Below are 24,121 nucleotides of genomic sequence, written 5' to 3'. Positions count from 1 at the left end.
TTCAGGACCGAGTTGAACTACACTACAGCTCCGTTTCTTAACAATCTTGGAAATAATTAAAAAATAAAAAAAACGTTCCCCACGACGGACAGAAATCGCTGAAGAGTTAATGTAGCCGGTTCTGTCCCAGCAGCCATGGCAGAAAGTTCTGATGTTGGAAACATATCATACGGTTATTTAATTTTCCCACAGAAACATTCAAACGGACTGAAGTCCATCAGTACATCCCACACAGGCTCTGCCAGCCTGCTGCACCAGGGCCCAAAACGTCTTTGTATATACTTTGAAAACATGAGCGAGACATACAGATATACATCCAGGTTTTCCATCCTTCCTGCACAATGGTAGAAAAGCATTTCATCTAACAGTCGCAATCTTAATGCAAGTCTGGTTTATGCCCCAAGTGCTTCCCAACCCTTTGTACATTGTGCACCCCCTGCTAGAAAACATTTATTCTGTGAGATCCCCATTAATAAAGCTTATTGGCAGGTCGTGGAAAGGGGGTGGGGGGAGGAGAGAAACACTTAAGGCCCCAAACTGCCTTTCGGTGTGTGCAGACAGCATGGGGGGTGGAGGGGAGAGCGGTCAATAACAGCAGGAGCTTCCAAAGTCACGCCCCATGCTGCCTTGCTTCTGTGGATGCAAAGCATTGTGGGGAGCGACTTTGGAAGCTCCGGCTGTAATTGACAGCCATAACACACACACTAAGGGGCAGTTTGTGGGACAAGTGTGCAGGTCGCACACGGGCTCAGCAGCCACTGTACCTCCTGAGATCTCTTTTCTGGCGAACCTGAGATACTAAACCCGTTAGAAATGATTGCAGTTGCAGCTCACAGGGGAATGGTGCAAAGTGACAATCTGGAGGGCAGACGCAAAACACACAGCTCGGTTTTTAGTTACTATTTTGGGTTGAATTGAGAAGATATTTAGCAAAAATGATAATGCTTAATTTTGTTTCAAACAAGAGTGGTGACAATTGTATATTTAGGCAATTGATTTGAATTGTTAAAAAGGCACGGCATTTTCTTCAGATGCAAGTAGCAATTCTCAGAAAACAACACATAGCCGGCAAGTTGCTGGTGAAAAATGATAAAACTTTTATTGGGCAGAGAAAGCTTCCTGTAGACAGCGGAGAATCTGTGCCCTCCCTGCTTTCTCAGGCCACGCTGCAACGTCTCCGCTTGGATGAAGGAGAAACAGGTGGAACTGCATTATAAGTGCAGCCTCGTCTAATTACCGTAGCCCGGGGGTTCTCAGCTCCCGTGCCAAGACGCCCCAAACAGGTCAGGTTTTAAGGATCTCTGATTCAGCACAGGTAGCTCAACCAGAAGCTCAAAGACAGAGTCTGATAGCGTCACGTGCTGAAGCAGAGATATCCTGAAAACCTGACCTGTTTGTGGGGTCTTGAGGGTGGGAGTTGAGAACCCCTGGCACAGTCCTTTATTCTGATGGTGAAAGCATCCAATAGTTTTCCATGTACTTTACATCTCAGAAGTACAGGAAGTCCTCGTTTTACAACGCTTCGCTTTACAACGAATGGCTTATCCAACGCTGTGCAATGCATAGCTATATTAATTTTTACAACGCCAAAATGGCTTATCCAACGCTCTTACGACGCTTTGCAACGTTGTGTATGTGTGTATATATATATATACACATTCACATAAACAACGTTGCAAAGCGTCGTAAGAGCGTATATATATATAATATTATACTATATAATATATTTATTATGTTATATTATATATAAAAATACAGTATATACACCATATAATTTATGTATGCGCTGCATATCTTATTGCCTGCATAAAATATTTGGTGTATTTTAGTGTTAAAAATGCCTTCAGGAACGGAACTTTTCATTTAAACAGTGTTCCTATGGGAAACGTGTTTCGCTTTACAACGCCATTTTGAGTAACGAATTGTGTCGGATAACCGAGAACTGCCTGTAGTGATGATGCACACGGAGTACAGCAACGAGAAGGGCCACATGCTTATACTATCACTGTAGCCTTGGTATTCCTCTGCATTGTTAGGTATGACCCAAAACAATGCTCTTGGCCTAGATTTATCTGTCATTATTGCAACGCCATTAGAGGCGGCACCTCTAGGAGTGCACGCGGCACCTCTAGGAGTGCGCACGCGCGCGGCACCTCTAGGAGTGCGCACGCGCGCGGCACCTCTAGGAGTGCGCACGCGCGCGGCACCTCTAGGAGTGCGCACGCGCGCGGCACCTCTAGGAGTGCGCACGCGCGCGGCACCTCTAGGAGTGCGCACGCGCGCGGCACCTCTAGGAGTGCGCACGCGCGCGGCACCTCTAGGAGTGCGCACGCGCGCGGCACCGCTAATGCTGCAGACTTCAGAGGCCATTTATAGGAAAAGTCGCACTTCCCAAAATAGAGACTTGTGAATACGTCGTTTCAGAGTTTACAATATAGGTTGGGCCTTAAATTAGGAAAACTACAAAACATACACAGCAATGTCATCACTTTCAGTAAGCACAGCGTTTTACAATCTTCTGTGGTAGCCATTGAAAATAGGCCACTAAAATAATACATGCTGCCAATGTAAATATGTATATATCTATCTCAGGATCCAAATAAAAGGGGATTTTTGTATGCATCATAAGTCATAGCGTTTTGAATTATTGCATGAAGACGCCTTTATAATCTTTATTTATCTCCGTAATGCTCACCCAGGACTGTGCTTTTTCACCCGCTCCTCTGGGAACCACAGGCAGGTCAAGTGTTAGGGACAACTAATCAATGTTACACATCCACATACAAGATAAGTGCATGCGGGTCATCGGTTATTCTGAACATCAGGCCTGGGAATCCCAGAAAAGGGTTTAGAAAAATCTAATGCAGGGCTGGCCAACTCCAGTACTCAAGGGCTGGTATTAGGGATATCCCTGCTTCAGCACAGGTGGCTCAGTCATTCCGACTGCACCACCTGTGCTGAAGCAGGAGCCTACTGAAAACCTGACCTGTTTGTGGCACTTGAGGCGGCCACCTCTGATCTAAAGGATTAAACACACCAAGAAAGATAAACGGAGAAAAACTAGTAACCTTCCCTAATGACGTGTAATTTGTCCTGCCCGGTCAGGCTGAAAACCTTGGACAGTAGGAATGTTCACTGTCCCGTTAAACTAGTGCAGGTAAGCATCGCATATACAAGGGAATCCAGCACGCAGAAGTCTCACGCTTTACTTCTCAAAGCACCTAGTGAAATGGGATTTAAAAAGGCTCCTATTACGTGAACAAGCAAGTTTTCCTCTGATATTTGGGTTACAGACCGTGACCGTGTACACCCCGGTAGGGGATGGGCCATGTTCCCTTAACTCTCCATTGGGCAGAGAAACAGCAATTATCAGCAAACTGATTTTTCTGTTTGTCCAAGTTTGTGCGAAGGGGTAAGTAAGGCAAGCTGGGAGCAGCTGCGATCAGCGCCTAGAATAACTCACAGATCTCCATTGTTTTAAGTCGGGTTTTCTAATTAGAATAAACTTTACACAGAAATGTACAACCACGTTCATTAATGCTCTAGACTGCAGCACGATTACTTTAAGGCAGCAAGGCGCTGCTATAACACACCAGGGAGACAGTCTGGGAACAGCCACACAAACATGCACAGCGACAGCTCACTAGGGTTTGAAACTTACAAGCACATTGATAACTAGGTGTGAGTCAACATACTCCTTAGTGCAGAGGTTCTCAACGCCAGCTCCCAAACAGGTCAGGTTTTCTACATATCCCAGCTTCAGAACAGGTGGCTCAGTCTTTGACAGCCTTCTGTGCTGAAGCAGGAATATCCTGAAATCCTGACTTGTTTGGGGGGGGGGGTTGAGGACCACAGTTGGGAACCCCTGCCTTACTGTAATTGCTGATAAATACTAATATGAAGAATACATTTCACGCGCTATAAACCTGCAACAGAAATATATTAAGAAGCAATATGTATGTCGTGGTAGACACTTGGGTAGGGGGAGGGGAGAAGATACATAGATTGTGGACACATGGGTAGGGGGAGGGGAGAAGATACATAGATTGTGGACACATGGGTAGGGGGAGGGGAGAAGATACATAGATTGTGGACACTTGGGTAGGGGGAGTAGGGAAGAGAAGCTACTTAGGTGGTGGACACTTGGGTAGGGGGAGTAGGGAAGAGAAGATACGTAGGTGGTGGACACTTGGGTAGGGGACGTAGGGAAGAGAAGATACGTAGGTGGTGGACACATGGGTAGGGAGGGGGGGAGAGAAGATACGTAGGTGGTGGACACATGGGTAGGGAGGGGGGGAGAGAAGATACGTAGGTGGTGGACACTTGGGTAGGGGGAGTAGGGAAGAGAAGATACATAGGTGGTGGACACTTGGGTAGGGGGAGTAGGGAAGAGAAGATACGTAGGCGGTGGACACTTGGGTAGGGGGAGTAGGGAAGAGAAGATACGTAGGCGGTGGACACTTGGGTAGGGGGAGTAGGGAAGAGAAGATACGTAGGCGGTGGACACTTGGGTAGGGGGAGTAGGGAAGAGAAGATACGTAGGCGGTGGACACGTGGGTAGGGGGAGTAGGGAAGAGAAGATACGTAGGCGGTGGACACTTGGGTAGGGGGAGTAGGGAAGAGAAGATACGTAGGCGGTGGACACTTGGGTAGAGGGAGTAGGGAAGAGACGATACGTAGGCGGTGGACACTTGGGTAGGGGGAGTAGGGAAGAGACGATACGTAGGCGGTGGACACTTGGGTAGGGGGAGTAGGGAAGAGAAGATACATAGGTGGTGGACACTTGGGTAGGGGGAATAGGGAAGAGAAGATACATAGGTGGTGGACACTTGGGTAGGGGGAGTAGGGAAGAGAAGATACATAGGTGGTGGACACTTGGGTAGGGGGAGTAGGGAAGAGAAGATACATAGGTGGTGGACACTTGGGTAGGGGGAGTAGGGAAGAGAAGATACGTAGGTGGTGGACACTTGGGTAGGGGGAGTAGGGAAGAGAAGATACATAGGTGGTGGACACTTGGGTAGAGGGAGTAGGGAAGAGAAGATACGTAGGTGGTGGACACTTGGGTAGGGGGAGTAGGGAAGAGAAGATACATAGGTGGTGGACACATGGGTAGGGAGGGGGGGAGAGAAGATACGTAGGTGGTGGACACATGGGTAGGGAGGGGGGGAGAAAAGATACGTAGGTGGTGGACACTTGGGTAGGGGGAGTAGGGAAGAGAAGATGCGTAGGTGGTGGACACATGGGTAGGGAGGGGGGGGGAGAAGATACGTAGGTGGTGGACACTTGGGTAGGGGGAGTAGGGAAGAGAAGATACGTAGGTGGTGGACACATGGGTAGAGGGAGTAGGGAAGAGAAGATACATAGGTGGTGGACACATGGGTAGAGGGAGTAGGGAAGAGAAGATACGTAGGTGGTGGACACATGGGTAGGGAGGGGGGGGGAGAAGATACGTAGGTGGTGGACACTTGGGTAGGGGGAGTAGGGAAGAGAAGATACGTAGGTGGTGGACACTTGGGTAGAGGGAGTAGGGAAGAGAAGATACATAGGTGGTGGACACATGGGTAGAGGGAGTAGGGAAGAGAAGATACGTAGGTGGTGGACACTTGGATAGTGAGGGGGGGGAGAAGATACGTAGGTGGTGGACAGATTAAGTGGAAGCTGTAGAAGGGAGAGCCTGCAGAAAAGGAGTATATACATAGGGTGCCACGTAAACTCTTTCGGCAGCACTTACAGAATAGCGGGTCCCTCCGCTCAAGCCACGCCAACCCCCACCCCCTCCCACTCCCGCCCACCTCCCTACAGACCGCATATTGAGGTCTGTGTCTGTCAGCGCCCCGCCTGTCTGCCGTGCGGGCGCGCTGACTGAGGGAGCGGGGCCTTAGCCTTACGGAATAAGGCAGTGATTATAGTTGCAGCGTGAGCACACGCGGAACATGCACTAGGCTGGAGGCGATGTGTCACGTGAGCGGTTCGTCCTCATTGGCTCACGTGACGCAGCCGTCAAAAACAATTCCATTTGTCTCCTGTTATCTGTCGCTCCGTAGCGCTTGATGGCGCACCCTCAATCTACATTAATTTGTTCCGGCGTCGCGCACACACCGCCACTTTAAATCGCGGCACAAGTAGTAGTATGTGCTGCAATTTCATCCAACATTTCAATATTTATTCCAATAACCTGCACCTAATATTGTTACCATTATATATTTTTTTAATATACACAACAGAGAATGGTGTTTTGTAAACACCCCTGTATCAGCCAGCTCGCCAGGACTGACAAAAGATACGGACGTTTACGCTACTGAACCTAATTTTTGATTAGCCAATCAGAATCTCATGTTGGAGTCGCCTGGAAGAGTACTTGCCAGCATCATTTGTTGTAAAGAACAGTGGCCACAATCTAGATCAGACTCAACTTCAGTCCTCAAACCCCCCCCCCCCCCCAAACAGGTCAGGTTTACAGGATATCCCTGCTTAAGGACAGGTGGCTCAATCAGTCCCTGCTTCACCACAGCTGACAGAGGCTCAGTCTGAGCCACCTGTGCTGAAGCTGGGAGGTCCTGAAAACCTGACCTGTTGGGGGAGCTTAAGGACTGGAGTTGAGCCCCCTGATCTAGATCACATTTCTGATGTGACTGAAGTAATACTTAATTTAGCCCTGAGGGCCCATGCAAAACAAGACTATACAACCTGAGTGAGGCCAGATGTCCTTTCCAAAAGAATTTAATCCAGCACCCAACATAAATGAGGCAAAGCAGACAGCAGAAGGAACAGTGCGAGATGTGGAGCAAAGGCTTGCTAACAACTCCAACATTAAGGGAGAGCCAACGAAGAAGGCAGCGAAGACGAGGGACCAGCATCTGTGGGTTTTATTTACATCGCGAACATACAATGCAAGGTAGATAAAGAACAAGCAATTGAGATAAGCAAAACAGTGACCACACAAGGCAGGGAAGTCCTGCCTCAATGAGCTTACCATCCAAGTGGTATCATGTCAAACAAAAAAGCAACGCGCAACAGAAATGGTTTGCACTGCCAGGAAGGCTCCTCCGGCCTGTCACTGCTTGGCAGCAGGCAGCTGAAATCCAGAGAAATCTTACACTCTGTACCAGTCATACGGATAGGCACATCCACCCCTCCAAGCTAAGCTTGTGCAGGCCTGATCTACATGTAAAGAAACACACCTGCTCAACACTACAGATCTTATAAGGCAACCACCATGCAAAACTTCACCATTTGGAAACTTATACAATGCCAGGTCTACCATGGTTTGCTTTTAAAGTGGTATTGCAGCAATAATTTATCTTGCTTTTTGGGGGGATAAGGGCGACTGGAAATTAGCAGCTGTAATTATTTAACTAGCAACATAATCAAATGAAAATATTAAGAAACTGTTGTGACATATATATATATATATTATTTTTTTTAATGATGAGTGTGTAGTCTGTACTTGCTAGGAGTCACTTGCACCTCCCAGTTCTGTCCTGCCAATAAAGCCTCCAAGAGAAAGGGTTAATGTTCCAACCGGTAGCATATGTAGCTAAGCATGCTTTAGCCTGGGATGCCTTTACAGAAAGTGCCCCTACAATCTGAGAGTGCAAACTGATGTGTTGGGTAATACCTTAAAATGTATGGGAGGAAACAGAAGACAGCTTAATGGTTTCATTGTGTTTATTTTATAAAATTGCTTCAACAAGTAAATCAATCAACTATTGGATTACTTATAAGACATCACAAAGCTGTAAGGAGTTACTCACCAAGTGGTGGAAGCAGTTAGGTTGCGTATGCGTGGCACAGACCCCCTCCCCTAGTCTTAAACAGAAACCAAGTAAGCCTGCGCGGCAAAACAAATGCATTGCCGCCGTCGCGTGTGCTTATAGTAAGCGCGACGCAACGGCTTGGTCGCGATCGTTGGAAGTCATCGCTATTTGATTTTTCCAGCGACTGCAGTCTGACGTCGCTGTCAATATAAGCGTAGCCTAAGATGTATCTAGCTAAAATACATACGTGATGCTTACTAACACGGGCAGAAGGCTGGGTCACTGGCAAGATTTGCTATCAGTAGCTCCTAGGTTTTATATTCTATGCACATCTTGATAACTCAATTCACCATCATTGAAACCAAAACACCAAATGGCACCATATCCGTATCAAATGCCTACAGGTGTTCTGTTCAACTGTTACAAGCTGTAATCCAAGAGGGGGGAAAGGGGGGGAAAGAGAGAAAAGCGCTTCATTAAGATGCAGAAAGACAGCTGCATTATAATAAAGGCACTCCATAAATCTGACATCAATTAGACTGTACACCTCCATACTATATCATTACAATGCCTCAGCCACATGGGATGTAATGATAGCGCAGCCAAGATGTGTTGTGCATGGCAGTCGCTGTCCTCGGGAGAAGGTAATTATGGCTTAGTGTCTCCTACGTCTTTCGCTTACTCGGTTACCTACTTCTGTTTTTAGCACAAATGCCTATAAACACTTCCTTATGCTGAAATGGAATAAGGAAAAGTTATAGTAGTGAGTGATGCACACGTCTGAACAACAAAACCACAGCGAGTCACACCCCCAAAATGCCAATAACCGTTTATGCAAATTATTTCTAAAATAAGCGACAAGTACATTTTGAAAAGACATCAAATTTGTGCCAATATTTAATTTAAACAGTAACGTGCATCACTTTCCTTAATAGAGTGCAACCAAGAGAGCAAGGCCTGTTTTACGGTCCAAAACCCCTTCACTCACTCCATAATGAAACACATGGGCCATGAACGGCTGTCAAATGGTAGCACTGTGCATAGGGACGCTCACACCACGTCTTTACACCTGGGTGATCTCTAGATCTTGGATACAAACATACGGAAAGATTGTGCGCTAAACAAATAAAAATAGTTCTTATTGAGCAATCCAGTTATTTACATTTTGCATGGTTGGTTTTGATTTTAAAAGTGACAGTCCAGCTATTGTGTGTGTATGGTTCTTACGTGGGAACGACTCAAAACTGAGGATTAAGAGTGAAAACTGTATATTCAAAATGTAAGGCCTCACAAGCAGGGCCATCAATACCTTACTGTATCGGTTTATTTTTTATTAGTTCTTATTTTGTATATTATTCTGTCTATGTGATTGCCGTTTCCAGTTGTACTGTGCTGCGGAATATGTAGGCTTTTCTTAATATAAATTATTATTAAACTGAACTTATTTCCAGTAAGCGTTACAAGTGCTTCAATATGCAGTCGGTGATGGCATCCTGAGTGACAACACGCTAAACACGTAGCAAACAGTAACAAAGTACACTGACGTGTAAAACAACAAGATGAACGTCATATTTTTTTTCAGAGCATCTAAACAAGTAGCGTACACCAGTTGGAATCTCATCCTGATGGTAAAGCGGCCCCAAACTAAAACAACTCATTATTTATGCAAACGTAACACTAGCAGTTTTCTTTTCTTTGCATTCTTCACATGTAATGTATAAAAATATATAAGATACAAGCGTGTAGTGTAAGTGCAGAAGCTGGGCACTAGCACATCCTCCAGCAGATGGCTGTGTCTTTAGGTGCAGAGCCTGGTTAAATCTGTCAGTGACACAACTCTGGTCACTGATTGATGGGCCTGCAACACATTGCAAAGAGACTGAGGATTAGGGATCCCCAGTGTCAAAACTAGAACTCAAAGAAAGAAGACAAAAGTGCTACACCAATAGCATCCATAGACACCACATTAGGCACCTACTGTTTTATCCCTACTCAATGGCACTTGCAAACGTTACAGCTACTCACTGCCACAACAGGTCTGTCTTATCCCACATCTATATACACGCTCAATCACCCATCCTATATATTCAACATCACTAAAAGCAAATTCCTACACCATGGGCTACTACCCCACCATTAACCAACCCCTCCCAGCACCATACTTCAAACACCTACCCAATGCACCTCCACCCCATCACCCTCCTCCCCTACCATCATATCTCCCCATCCTCCCCTACCACCATACCTCCAACTGCCCCCATCACCCTCCTCCCCTACCACCATACCTCCCCTACCACCCTCATTTCTATACCGCACACCTACCAACTGCCCTATCTCACTAGTTCCTATTTCAAAAGGTTTCACAGCATCTCAAGAGACACCCAACTATATTTCCAACAGCAAGTCGTTACCCCCATAAAAATTTAAAAAAAAAAAAACACATGTAATGGTCGCTCTCCTACACCCCAACACCTTCCTTATAAAAGAAGTAAAAATACCCACACCCACAATAACCCAACCGCCACCCCATAACATACATGATCTGCATCACGCACCCCCCCCCATAACATACATGATCTGCATCCTATACCCCATAACATACATGATCTGCATCACGCACCCCCCCCCCCCCCCCCATAACATACAGGATCTGCATCACGCACCCCCCCATAACATACAGCATCTGCATCACGCACCCACCCCCATAACATACAGGATCTGCATCGCGCACCCCCCCCCCCCCCACCATAGGCTCTCACACCACCACATAGTTGCCCCATAGACTCACAAACATCCCAAGTAACCCCCCTCCCCCCCCCCGGAGACCCCTGCGGCCCTGCGAGGGGTGGGGGGTAAATCCCTCAGTATGTGCCCCCCATCCCGGGCCTTCCCACCTCCCCCCGCTCCTCTCCCACTCCCCGCACCGATTCTCCCGGCCTCACCCCCAACCCCACTACCGAGGGAAGTGTGAGGCTCTCCCGGGGGAGGAGGACACACGGGAGCGGAGGGGGAAAGCAGCGGCCCGCCTCCGCCCTCTCCGACGCCCACGGAGACAGAGGAGGGGGGGGGGGGAGAGAGAAGCAACGAGCAGAACCGCGAGACCCCCTCTCCCGCGCGAGGACGGCGCGAGACCCCCTCTCTGCCTCCCGCGCGAGGACAGCGCGAGACCCCCGCACCTCCCCAAACGCCACTTACCGGCACGCGCCTCGGGCAGCGCCAGGAGGGACGGGGCAAAGAGACCTGAGGGGGGGGGGAATTAGGGGGGGTGACGCATGTAACCGGGGCTTCCCCCCCAGCGCTTTACTCACGCCCGGTAACGCGCGGCGGCGGTGGCTTTAATCTCCCGCAGCTGCACACAGGCTCCATTGTCTTTTCCCCTCTCCCCCTCCTCTTTCCCTCCCCCTCTCTCCTCCTCTTTCTCTGCCTTCCCCCTCTCCGGCGTTTACAAGTGGTGCCTTCCTCCTCCCCGCGCGCTCCGTGCGAAGGTGTAACCACGCCCCCTCTTCCCGAGGAAGCCCCGCCCATTACCTCGCGCTATTCCTCACATCTCCCCCCGCTCCTTCCACGGGAACATTCCAACTCCTCTATCTCCCCCCGCCCCCCTACACCAGGGCCGCGTGGTACCGCCCACATACTCCCAGTGCGCCTCCCCCTCAGGGGGAGAATGGTACCTCCCACTCCCCCCTTCCCTTAAAGTGACAGCACCTCCCCCAGCACAGGCCATGGGAGCTGCTAGGGACAGGGGGCTGGTGATGCACAGGCAGTGTGAGAGCTGCACAGGGATGGGACAGGGGGCTGGTGATGCACAGGCAGTGTGAGAGCTGCACAGGGATGGGACAGGGGGCTGGTGATGCACAGGCAGTGTGAGAGCTGCACAGGGATGTGACGGGGCTGGTGATGCACAGGCAGTGGGAGAGCTGCACAGGGATGGGACAGGGGGCTGGTGATGCACAGGCAGTGTGAGAGCTGCACAGGGATGTGACAGGGGGGCTGGTGATGCACAGGCAGTGTGAGAGCTGCACAGGGATGTGACAGGGGGCTTGTGATGCACAGGCAGTGTGAGAGCTGCACAGGGATGGGACAGGGGGGCTGGTGATGCACAGGCAGTGTGAGAGCTGCACATGGCTGGGACAGGGGGGCTGGTGATGCACAGGCAGTGTGAGAGCTGCACAGGGATGGGACAGGGGGCTGGTGATGCACAGGCAGTGTGAGAGCTGCACAGGGATGGGACAGGGGGCTGGTGATGCACAGGCAGTGTGAGAGCTGCACAGGGATGGGACAGGGGGGCTGGTGATGCACAGGCAGTGTGAGAGCTGCACAGGGATGGGACAGGGGGCGGGGTGATGCACAGGCAGTGTGAGAGCTGCACAGGGATGGGACAGGGGGGCTGGTGATGCACAGGCAGTGTGAGAGCTGCACAGGGATGTGACAGGGGGGCTGGGGATGCACAGGCAGTGTGAGAGCTGCACAGGGATGGGACAGGGGGCTGCTAGGGACAGGGGGGCTGGGTGATGCACAGGCAGTGTGAGAGCTGCACAGGGATGGGACAGGGGGCTGGGTGATGCACAGGCAGTGTGAGAGCTGCACAGGGATGGGACAGGGGGCTGGTGATGCACAGGCAGTGTGAGAGCTGCACAGGGATGTGACGGGGCTGGTGATGCACAGGCAGTGTGAGAGCTGCACAGGGATGGGACAGGGGGCTGGGTGATGCACAGGCAGTGTGAGAGCTGCACAGGGATGTGACAGGGGGGCTGGTGATGCACAGGCAGTGTGAGAGCTGCACAGGGATGGGACAGGGGGCTGGTGATGCACAGGCAGTGTGAGAGCTGCACAGGGATGGGACAGGGGGCTGGTGATGCACAGGCAGTGTGAGAGCTGCACAGGGATGGGACAGGGGGCTGGTGATGCACAGGCAGTGTGAGAGCTGCACAGGGATGGGACAGGGGGCTGGTGATGCACAGGCAGTGTGAGAGCTGCACAGGGATGGGACAGGGGGCTGGGTGATGCACAGGCAGTGTGAGAGCTGCACAGGGATGGGACAGGGGGCTGGGTGATGCACAGGCAGTGTGAGAGCTGCACAGGGATGGGACAGGGGGCTGGTGATGCACAGGCAGTGTGAGAGCTGCACAGGGATGTGACAGGGGGCTGGGTGATGCACAGGCAGTGTGAGAGCTGCACAGGGATGGGACAGGGGGCTGGGTGATGCACAGGCAGTGTGAGAGCTGCACAGGGATGGGACAGGGGGCTGGTGATGCACAGGCAGTGTGAGAGCTGCACAGGGATGTGACGGGGCTGGTGATGCACAGGCAGTGTGAGAGCTGCACAGGGATGGGACAGGGGGCTGGTGATGCACAGGCAGTGTGAGAGCTGCACAGGGATGTGACAGAGGGGCTGGTGATGCACAGGCAGTGAGAGCTGCACAGGGATGGGACAGGGGGCTGGTGATGCACAGGCAGTGTGAGAGCTGCACAGGGATGGGACAGGGGGGCTGGTGATGCACAGGCAGTGTGAGAGCTGCACAGGGATGTGACGGGGGGCGGGGTGATGCACAGGCAGTGTGAGAGCTGCACATGGCTGGGACAGGGGGGCTGGTGATGCACAGGCAGTGTGAGAGCTGCACAGGGATGGGACAGGGGGCTGGTGATGCACAGGCAGTGTGAGAGCTGCACAGGGATGGGACAGGGGGGCTGGTGATGCACAGGCAGTGTGAGAGCTGCACAGGGATGGGACAGGGGGCTGGTGATGCACAGGCAGTGTGAGAGCTGCACAAGGATGGGACAGGGGGGCTGGTGATGCACAGGCAGTGTGAGAGCTGCACAGGGATGGGACAGGGGGCTGGTGATGCACAGGCAGTGTGAGAGCTGCACAGGGATGTGACAGGGGGGCTGGTGATGCACAGGCAGTGTGAGAGCTGCACAGGGATGTGACAGGGGGCTTGTGATGCACAGGCAGTGTGAGAGCTGCACAGGGATGGGACAGGGGGGCTGGTGATGCACAGGCAGTGTGAGAGCTGCACATGGCTGGGACAGGGGGGCTGGTGATGCACAGGCAGTGTGAGAGCTGCACAGGGATGGGACAGGGGGCTGGTGATGCACAGGCAGTGTGAGAGCTGCACAGGGATGGGACAGGGGGCTGGGTGATGCACAGGCAGTGTGAGAGCTGCACATGGCTGGGACAGGGGGGCTGGTGATGCACAGGCAGTGTGAGAGCTGCACAGGGATGGGACAGGGGGCTGGTGATGCACAGGCAGTGTGAGAGCTGCACAGGGATGGGACAGGGGGCTGGTGATGCACAGGCAGTGTGAGAGCTGCACAGGGATGGGACAGGGGGCTGGTGATGCACAGGCAGTGTGAGAGCTGCACAGGGATGTGACAGGGGGGCTGGTGATGCACAGGCAGTGTGAGAGCTGCACAGGGATGTGACAGGGGGCTGGTGATGCACAGGCAGTGTGAGAGCTGCACAGGGATGTGACAGGGGGCTTGTGATGCACAGGCAGTGTGAGAGCTGCACAGGGATGGGACAGGGGGCTGGTGATGCACAGGCAGTGTGAGAGCTGCACAGGGATGGGACAGGGGGGGCTGGTGATGCACAGGCAGTGTGAGAGCTGCACAGGGATGGGACAGGGGGCTGGTGATGCACAGGCAGTGTGAGAGCTGCACAGGGATGGGACAGGGGGCTGCTAGGGACGGGGGCTGGTGATGCACAGGCAGTGTGAGAGCTGCACATGGCTGGGACAGGGGGGCTGGTGATGCACAGGCAGTGTGAGAGCTGCACAGGGATGGGACAGGGGGCTGGTGATGCACAGGCAGTGTGAGAGCTGCACAGGGATGGGACAGGGGGCTGGTGATGCACAGGCAGTGTGAGAGCTGCACAGGGATGGGACAGGGGGCTGGTGATGCACAGGCAGTGTGAGAGCTGCACAGGGATGTGACAGGGGGCTGGGTGATGCACAGGCAGTGTGAGAGCTGCACAGGGATGGGACAGGGGGCTGGGTGATGCACAGGCAGTGTGAGAGCTGCACAGGGATGGGACAGGGGGCTGGTGATGCACAGGCAGTGTGAGAGCTGCACAGGGATGTGACGGGGCTGGTGATGCACAGGCAGTGTGAGAGCTGCACAGGGATGGGACAGGGGGCTGGTGATGCACAGGCAGTGTGAGAGCTGCACAGGGATGTGACAGAGGGGCTGGTGATGCACAGGCAGTGAGAGCTGCACAGGGATGTGACAGGGGGCTGGTGATGCACAGGCAGTGTGAGAGCTGCACATGGCTGGGACAGGGGGGCTGGTGATGCACAGGCAGTGTGAGAGCTGCACAGGGATGGGACAGGGGGCTGGTGATGCACAGGCAGTGTGAGAGCTGCACAGGGATGGGACAGGGGGCTGGTGATGCACAGGCAGTGTGAGAGCTGCACAGGGATGGGACAGGGGGCTGGTGATGCACAGGCAGTGTGAGAGCTGCACAGGGATGGGACAGGGGGCTGGTGATGCACAGGCAGTGTGAGAGCTGCACAGGGATGGGACAGGGGGGCTGGTGATGCACAGGCAGTGTGAGAGCTGCACAGGGATGGGACAGGGGGCTGGGTGATGCACAGGCAGTGTGAGAGCTGCACAGGGATGGGACAGGGGGGCTGGTGATGCACAGGCAGTGTGAGAGCTGCACAGGGATGGGACAGGGGGCTGGGTGATGCACAGGCAGTGTGAGAGCTGCACAGGGATGGGACAGGGGGGCTGGTGATGCACAGGCAGTGTGAGAGCTGCACAGGGATGGGACAGGGGGCTGGTGATGCACAGGCAGTGTGAGAGCTGCACAAGGATGGGACAGGGGGGCTGGTGATGCACAGGCAGTGTGAGAGCTGCACAGGGATGGGACAGGGGGCTGGTGATGCACAGGCAGTGTGAGAGCTGCACAGGGATGTGACAGGGGGGCTGGTGATGCACAGGCAGTGTGAGAGCTGCACAGGGATGTGACAGGGGGCTTGTGATGCACAGGCAGTGTGAGAGCTGCACAGGGATGGGACAGGGGGGCTGGTGATGCACAGGCAGTGTGAGAGCTGCACATGGCTGGGACAGGGGGGCTGGTGATGCACAGGCAGTGTGAGAGCTGCACAGGGATGGGACAGGGGGCTGGTGATGCACAGGCAGTGTGAGAGCTGCACAGGGATGGGACAGGGGGCTGGTGATGCACAGGCAGTGTGAGAGCTGCACAGGGATGGGACAGGGGGCTGGTGATGCACAGGCAGTGTGAGAGCTGCACAGGGATGTGACAGGGGGGCTGGTGATGCACAGGCAGTGTGAGAGCTGCACAGGGATGTGACAGGGGGCTGGTGATGCACAGGCAGTGTGAGAGCTGCACAGGGATGTGACAGGGGGCTTGTGATGCACAGGCAGTGTGAGAGCTGCACAGGGATGGGACAGGGGGCTGGTGATGCACAGGCAGTGTGAGAGCTGCACAGGGATGGGACAGGGGGGGCTGGTGATGCACAGGCAGTGTGAGAGCTGCACAGGGATGGGACAGGGGGCTGGTGATGCACAGGCAGTGTGAGAGCTGCACAGGGATGGGACAGGGGGCTGCTAGGGACAGGGGGGCTGGTGATGCACAGGCAGTGTGAGAGCTGCACATGGCTGGGACAGGGGGGCTGGTGATGCACAGGCAGTGTGAGAGCTGCACAGGGATGGGACAGGGGGCTGGTGATGCACAGGCAGTGTGAGAGCTGCACAGGGATGGGACAGGGGGCTGGTGATGCACAGGCAGTGTGAGAGCTGCACAGGGATGGGACAGGGGGCTGGTGATGCACAGGCAGTGTGAGAGCTGCACAGGGATGGGACAGGGGGGCTGGTGATGCACAGCAGTGTGAGAGCTGCACAGGGATGGGACAGGGGGCTGGTGATGCACAGGCAGTGTGAGAGCTGCACAGGATGGGACAGGGGGCTGCTAGGGACAGGGGGGCTGGTGATGCACAGGCAGTGTGAGAACTGCACAGGGATGGGACAGGGGGCTGGTGATGCACAGGCAGTGTGAGAGCTGCACAGGGATGGGACAGGGGGCGGGGTGATGCACAGGCAGTGTGAGAGCTGCACAGGGATGGGACAGGGGGCTGGTGATGCACAGGCAGTGTGAGAGCTGCACAGGATGGGACAGGGGGGCTGGTGATGCACAGGCAGTGTGAGAGCTGCACAGGGATGGGACGGGGCTGGTGATGCACAGGCAGTGTGAGAGCTGCACAGGGATGTGACGGGGCTGGTGATGCACAGGCAGTGTGAGAGCTGCACAGGGATGGGACAGGGGCTGTGATGCACAGGCAGTGTGAGAGCTGCACAGGGATGGGACAGGGGCTGGTGATGCACAGGCAGTGTGAGAGCTGCACAGGGATGGGACAGGGGCTGGGTGATGCACAGGCAGTGTGAGAGCTGCACAGGGATGGGACAGGGGGCTGGTGATGCACAGGCAGTGTGAGAGCTGCACATGGCTGGGACAGGGGGCTGGTGATGCACAGGCAGTGTGAGAGCTGCACAGGATGGGACAGGGGGGCTGGTGATGCACAGGCAGTGTGAGAGCTGCACAGGGATGGGACAGGGGGGCTGGTGATGCACAGGCAGTGTGAGAGCTGCACAGGGATGGGACAGGGGGCTGGTGATGCACAGGCAGTGTGAGAGCTGCACAGGGATGTGACGGGGGGCTGCATGATGCACAGGCAGTGTGAGAGCTGCACAGGGATGGGACAGGGGGGCTGGTGATGCACAGGCAGTGTGAGAGCTGCACAGGGATGGGACAGGGGGGCTGGTGATGCACAGGCAGCGTGAGAGCTGCACAGGGATGTGACAGGGGGGCTGGTGATGCACAGGCAGTGTGAGAGCTGCACAGGGATGGGACAGGGGGCTGGTGATGCACAGGCAGTGTGAGAGCTGCACAGGATGGGACAGGGGGGCTGGTGATGCACAGGCAGTGTGAGAGCTGCACAGGGATGGGACAGGGGGCTGGTGATGCACAGGCAGTGTGAGAGCTGCACAGGGATGGGACAGGGGGCTGGTGATGCACAGGCAGTGTGAGAGCTGCACAGGGATGGGACAGGGGGCTGGTGATGCACAGGCAGTGTGAGAGCTGCACAGGGATGGGACAGGGGGCTGGGTGATGCACAGGCAGTGTGAGAGCTGCACAGGGATGGGACAGAGGGCTGGTGATGCACAGGCAGTGTGAGAGCTGCACAGGGATGGGACAGGGGGCTGGTGATGCACAGGCAGTGTGAGAGCTGCACAGGGATGGGACAGGGGGCTGGGTGATGCACAGGCAGTGTGAGAGCTGCACAGGGATGGACAGGGTGATGCACAGGCAGTGTGAGAGCTGCACAGGGATGGGACGGGGGGCTGGTGATGCACAGGCAGTGTGAGAGCTGCACAGGGATGGGACAGAGGGGCTGGTGATGCACAGGCAGTGTGAGAGCTGCACAGGGATGGGACAGGGGGCTGGTGATGCACAGGCAGTGTGAGAGCTGCACAGGGATGGGACAGGGGGGCTGGTGATGCACAGGCAGTGTGAGAGCTGCACAGGGATGGGACAGGGGGGCTGGTGATGCACAGGCAGTGTGAGAGCTGCACAGGGATGGGACAGGGGGCTGGTGATGCACAGGCAGTGTGAGAGCTGCACAGGGATGTGACAGGGGGGCTGGTGATGCACAGGCAGTGTGAGAGCTGCACAGGGATGGGACAGGGGCTGGTGATGCACAGGCAGTGTGAGAGCTGCACAGGGATGGGACAGGGGGCTGGGTGATGCACAGGCAGTGTGAGAGCTGCACAGGGATGGGACAGGGGCTGGGTGATGCACAGGCAGTGTGAGAGCTGCACAGGGATGGGACAGGGGGGCTGGTGATGCACAGGCAGTGTGAGAGCTGCACAGGGATGGGACAGGGGGGCTGGTGATGCACAGGCAGTGTGAGAGCTGCACAGGGATGTGACAGGGGGCTGGTGATGCACAGGCAGTGTGAGAGCTGCACAGGGATGTGACGGGGGGGCTGGTGATGCACAGGCAGTGTGAGAGCTGCACAGGGATGGGACAGGGGGCTGGTGATGCACAGGCAGTGTGAGAGCTGCACAGGGATGTGACGGGGGGGCTGGTGATGCACAGGCAGTGTGAGAGCTGCACAGGGATGGGACAGGGGGCTGGTGATGCACAGGCAGTGTGAGAGCTGCACAGGGATGGGACAGGGGGGCTGGTGATGCACAGGCAGTGTGAGAGCTGCACAGGGATGGGACAGGGGGCTGGTGATGCACAGGCAGTGTGAGAGCTGCACAGGGATGGGACAGGGGGGCTGGTGATGCACAGGCAGTGTGAGAGCTGCACAGGGATGGGACAGAGGGGCTGGGTGATGCACAGGCAGTGTGAGAGCTGCACAGGATGGGACAGGGGGCTGGTGATGCACAGGCAGTGTGAGAGCTGCACAGGGATGGGACAGGGGGCTGGTGATGCACAGGCAGTGTGAGAGCTGCACAGGGATGGGACAGGGGGCTGGTGATGCACAGGCAGTGTGAGAGCTGCACAGGGATGGGACAGGGGGCTGGGTGATGCACAGGCAGTGTGAGAGCTGCACAGGGATGGGACAGGGGGCTGGTGATGCACAGGCAGTGTGAGAGCTGCACAGGGATGGGACAGGGGGCGGGGTGATGCACAGGCAGTGTGAGAGCTGCACAGGGATGTGACAGGGGGCTGGTGATGCACAGGCAGCGTGAGAGCTGCACAGGGATGGGACAGGGGGCTGGGTGATGCACAGGCAGTGTGAGAGCTGCACAGGGATGGGACAGGGGGCTGGTGATGCACAGGCAGTGTGAGAGCTGCACAGGGATGGGACAGGGGGGCGGGTGATGCACAGGCAGTGTGAGAGCTGCACAGGGATGTGACAGGGGGGCTGGGGATGCACAGGCAGCGTGAGAGCTGCACAGGGATGGGACAGGGGGCTGGTGATGCACAGGCAGTGTGAGAGCTGCACAGGGATGGGACAGGGGGCTGGTGATGCACAGGCAGTGTGAGAGCTGCACAGGGATGGGACAGGGGGCTGGTGATGCACAGGCAGTGTGAGAGCTGCACAGGGATGGGACAGGGGGGCTGGTGATGCACAGGCAGTGTGAGAGCTGCACAGGGATGGGACAGGGGGCTGGTGATGCACAGGCAGTGTGAGAGCTGCACAGGGATGGGACAGGGGGCTGGTGATGCACAGGCAGTGTGAGAGCTGCACAGGGATGTGACGGGGGGCGGGGTGATGCACAGGCAGTGTGAGAGCTGCACAGGGATGGGACAGGGGGCTGGTGATGCACAGGCAGTGTGAGAGCTGCACAGGGATGGGACAGGGGGCTGGTGATGCACAGGCAGTGTGAGAGCTGCACAGGGATGGGACAGGGGGCTGGTGATGCACAGGCAGTGTGAGAGCTGCACAGGGATGGGACAGGGGGCTGGTGATGCACAGGCAGTGTGAGAGCTGCACAGGGATGTGACGGGGGGCTGCATGATGCACAGGCAGTGTGAGAGCTGCACAGGGATGGGACAGGGGGGCTGGTGATGCACAGGCAGTGTGAGAGCTGCACAGGGATGGGACAGGGGGGCTGGTGATGCACAGGCAGTGTGAGAGCTGCACAGGGATGTGACGGGGGGCGGGGTGATGCACAGGCAGTGTGAGAGCTGCACAGGGATGGGACAGGGGGGCTGGTGATGCACAGGCAGTGTGAGAGCTGCACAGGGATGGGACAGGGGGCTGGGTGATGCACAGGCAGTGTGAGAGCTGCACAGGGATGGGACAGGGGGCTGGGTGATGCACAGGCAGTGTGAGCTGCACAGGGATGGGACGGGGGGCTGGTGATGCACAGGCAGTGTGAGAGCTGCACAGGGATGGGACAGGGGGCTGGTGATGCACAGGCAGTGTGAGAGCTGCACAGGGATGGGACAGGGGGCTGGTGATGCACAGGCAGTGTGAGAGCTGCACAGGGATGGGACAGGGGGCTGGGTGATGCACAGGCAGTGTGAGAGCTGCACAGGGATGGGACAGAGGGCGGGGTGATGCACAGGCAGTGTGAGAGCTGCACAGGGATGGGACAGGGGGCTGGGTGATGCACAGGCAGTGTGAGAGCTGCACAGGGATGGGACAGGGGGGCTGGTGATGCACAGGCAGTGTGAGAGCTGCACAGGGATGGGACAGGGGGCTGGTGATGCACAGGCAGTGTGAGAGCTGCACAGGGATGGGACAGGGGGCTGGTGATGCACAGGCAGTGTGAGCTGCACAGGGATGGGACGGGGGGCTGGTGATGCACAGGCAGTGTGAGAGCTGCACAGGGATGGGACAGGGGGCTGGTGATGCACAGGCAGTGTGAGAGCTGCACAGGGATGTGACAGAGGGGCTGGTGATGCACAGGCAGTGAGAGCTGCACAGGGATGGGACAGGGGGGCTGGGTGATGCACAGGCAGTGTGAGAGCTGCACAGGGATGGGACAGGGGGCTGGTGATGCACAGGCAGTGTGAGAGCTGCACAGGGATGTGACAGGGGGCTGGTGATGCACAGGCAGTGTGAGAGCTGCACAGGGATGGGACAGGGGGCTGGTGATGCACAGGCAGTGTGAGAGCTGCACAGGGATGTGACAGGGGGGCTGGGGATGCACAGGCAGTGTGAGAGCTGCACAGGGATGGGACAGGGGGCTGGTGATGCACAGGCAGTGTGAGAGCTGCACAGGGATGTGACAGGGGGCTGGTGATGCACAGGCAGTGTGAGAGCTGCACAGGGATGTGACAGAGGGGCTGGTGATGCACAGGCAGTGTGAGAGCTGCACAGGGATGGGACAGGGGGCTGGTGATGCACAGGCAGTGTGAGAGCTGCACAGGGATGGGACAGGGGGCTGGTGATGCACAGGCAGTGTGAGAGCTGCACAGGGATGGGACAGAGGGGCTGGTGATGCACAGGCAGTGTGAGAGCTGCACAGGGATGGGACGGGGGGCTGGTGATGCACAGGCAGTGTGAGAGCTGCACAGGGATGGGACAGGGGGCTGGTGATGCACAGGCAGTGTGAGAGCTGCACAGGGATGTGACAGGGGGCTGGTGATGCACAGGCAGTGTGAGCTGCACAGGGATGGGACAGGGGGCTGGTGATGCACAGGCAGTGTGAGAGCTGCACAGGGATGTGACGGGGCTGGTGATGCACAGACAGTGTGAGAGCTGCACAGGGATGGGACAGGGGGCTGGTGATGCACAGGCAGTGTGAGAGCTGCACAGGGATGGGACAGGGGGCTGGTGATGCACAGGCAGTGTGAGAGCTGCACAGGGATGGGACAGGGGGGCTGGTGATGCACAGGCAGTGTGAGAGCTGCACAGGGATGGGACAGGGGGCTGGTGATGCACAGGCAGTGTGAGAGCTGCACAGGGATGGGACAGGGGGGCTGGTGATGCACAGGCAGTGTGAGAGCTGCACAGGGATGGGACAGGGGGCTGGTGATGCACAGGCAGTGTGAGAGCTGCACAGGGATGGGACAGGGGGGCTGGTGATGCACAGGCAGTGTGAGAGCTGCACAGGGATGGGACAGGGGGCTGGTGATGCACAGGCAGTGTGAGAGCTGCACAGGGATGGGACAGGGGGCTGGTGATGCACAGGCAGTGTGAGAGCTGCACAGGATGGGACAGGGGGCTGGTGATGCACAGGCAGTGTGAGAGCTGCACAGGGATGTGACAGGGGGGCTGGTGATGCACAGGCAGTGTGAGAGCTGCACAGGGATGGGACAGGGGGGCTGGTGATGCACAGGCAGTGTGAGAGCTGCACAGGGATGGGACAGGGGGCTGGTGATGCACAGGCAGTGTGAGAGCTGCACAGGGATGGGACGGGGGCTGGTGATGCACAGGCAGTGTGAGAGCTGCACAGGGATGGGACAGGGGGCTGGTGATGCACAGGCAGTGTGAGAGCTGCACAGGGATGGGACAGGGGGCTGGTGATGCACAGGCAGTGTGAGAGCTGCACAGGGATGGGACAGGGGGGCTGGTGATGCACAGGCAGTGTGAGAGCTGCACAGGGATGTGACAGGGGGGCTGGTGATGCACAGGCAGTGTGAGAGCTGCACAGGGATGTGACAGAGGGGCTGGTGATGCACAGGCAGTGTGAGAGCTGCACAGGGATGGGACAGGGGGGCTGGGTGATGCACAGGCAGTGTGAGAGCTGCACAGGGATGGGACAGGGGGGCTGGTGATGCACAGGCAGTGTGAGAGCTGCACAGGGATGGGACAGGGGGGCTGGGTGATGCACAGGCAGTGTGAGAGCTGCACAGGGATGGGACAGGGGGGCTGGTGATGCACAGGCAGTGTGAGAGCTGCACAGGGATGGGACAGGGGGCTGGTGATGCACAGGCAGTGTGAGAGCTGCACAGGGATGGGACAGGGGGCTGGTGATGCACAGGCAGTGTGAGAGCTGCACAGGGATGGGACAGGGGGCTGGTGATGCACAGACAGTGGGAGAGCTGCACAGGGATGGGACAGGGGGCTGGTGATGCACAGGCAGTGTGAGAGCTGCACAGGGATGGGACAGGGGGCTGGTGATGCACAGGCAGTGTGAGAGCTGCACAGGGATGGGACAGGGGGCTGGGTGATGCACAGGCAGTGTGAGAGCTGCACAGGGATGTGACAGAGGGGCTGGTGATGCACAGGCAGTGTGAGAGCTGCACAGGGATGGGACAGGGGGCTGGTGATGCACAGGCAGTGTGAGAGCTGCACAGGGATGGGACAGGGGGGCTGGTGATGCACAGGCAGTGTGAGAGCTGCACAGGGATGGGACAGGGGGCTGGTGATGCACAGGCAGTGTGAGAGCTGCACAGGGATGGGACAGGGGGCTGGGTGATGCACAGGCAGTGTGAGAGCTGCACAGGGATGTGACAGGGGGGCTGGTGATGCACAGGCAGTGTGAGAGCTGCACAGGGATGGGACAGGGGGCTGGTGATGCACAGGCAGTGTGAGAGCTGCACAGGGATGGGACAGGGGGCTGGGTGATGCACAGGCAGTGTGAGAGCTGCACAGGGATGGGACAGGGGGCTGGTGATGCACAGGCAGTGTGAGAGCTGCACAGGGATGGGACAGGGGGCTGGGTGATGCACAGGCAGTGTGAGAGCTGCACAGGGATGTGACAGGGGGCTGGTGATGCACAGGCAGTGTGAGAGCTGCACAGGGATGGGACAGGGTGATGCACAGGCAGTGTGAGAGCTGCACAGGGATGTGACAGGGGGCGGGGTGATGCACAGGCAGTGGGAGAGCTGCACAGGGATGTGACGTGGGGGCTGGTGATGCACAGGCAGTGTGAGAGCTGCACAGGGATGGGACAGGGGGCTGGTGATGCACAGGCAGTGTGAGAGCTGCACAG

At 56.2% G+C, this 24,121-nt stretch overlaps 1 protein-coding gene across 10 annotated transcripts in view; it reads right to left on the bottom strand.

The window, feature by feature from the left end:
• BCL9 (BCL9 transcription coactivator) overlaps positions 1-24,121 on the bottom strand; it is a 241,184-nt gene that overhangs the window by 45,057 nt on the left and 172,006 nt on the right. For 3 of the 10 annotated variants that reach the window (XM_075593528.1, XM_075593529.1, XM_075593526.1), the window contains exon 1: positions 10,715-10,825. The exons of 2 other annotated variants lie outside the window; for them this stretch is intronic. The gene's annotated coding sequence lies outside the window, so the exon portion shown is untranslated. Of the gene's footprint in view, positions 1-10,699; positions 10,826-10,952; positions 11,155-11,285; positions 11,307-24,121 lie in introns of those variants that run through there. 5 more of the 10 variants (XM_075593523.1, XM_075593533.1, XM_075593532.1 and 2 more) reach the window with 4 other exon arrangements.

Source organism: Ascaphus truei, chromosome 3, assembly GCF_040206685.1.
Source record: "Ascaphus truei isolate aAscTru1 chromosome 3, aAscTru1.hap1, whole genome shotgun sequence".
Taxonomy (NCBI): domain Eukaryota; kingdom Metazoa; phylum Chordata; class Amphibia; order Anura; family Ascaphidae; genus Ascaphus; species Ascaphus truei.
This window is presented reverse-complemented; position numbering and strand designations above follow the sequence as displayed.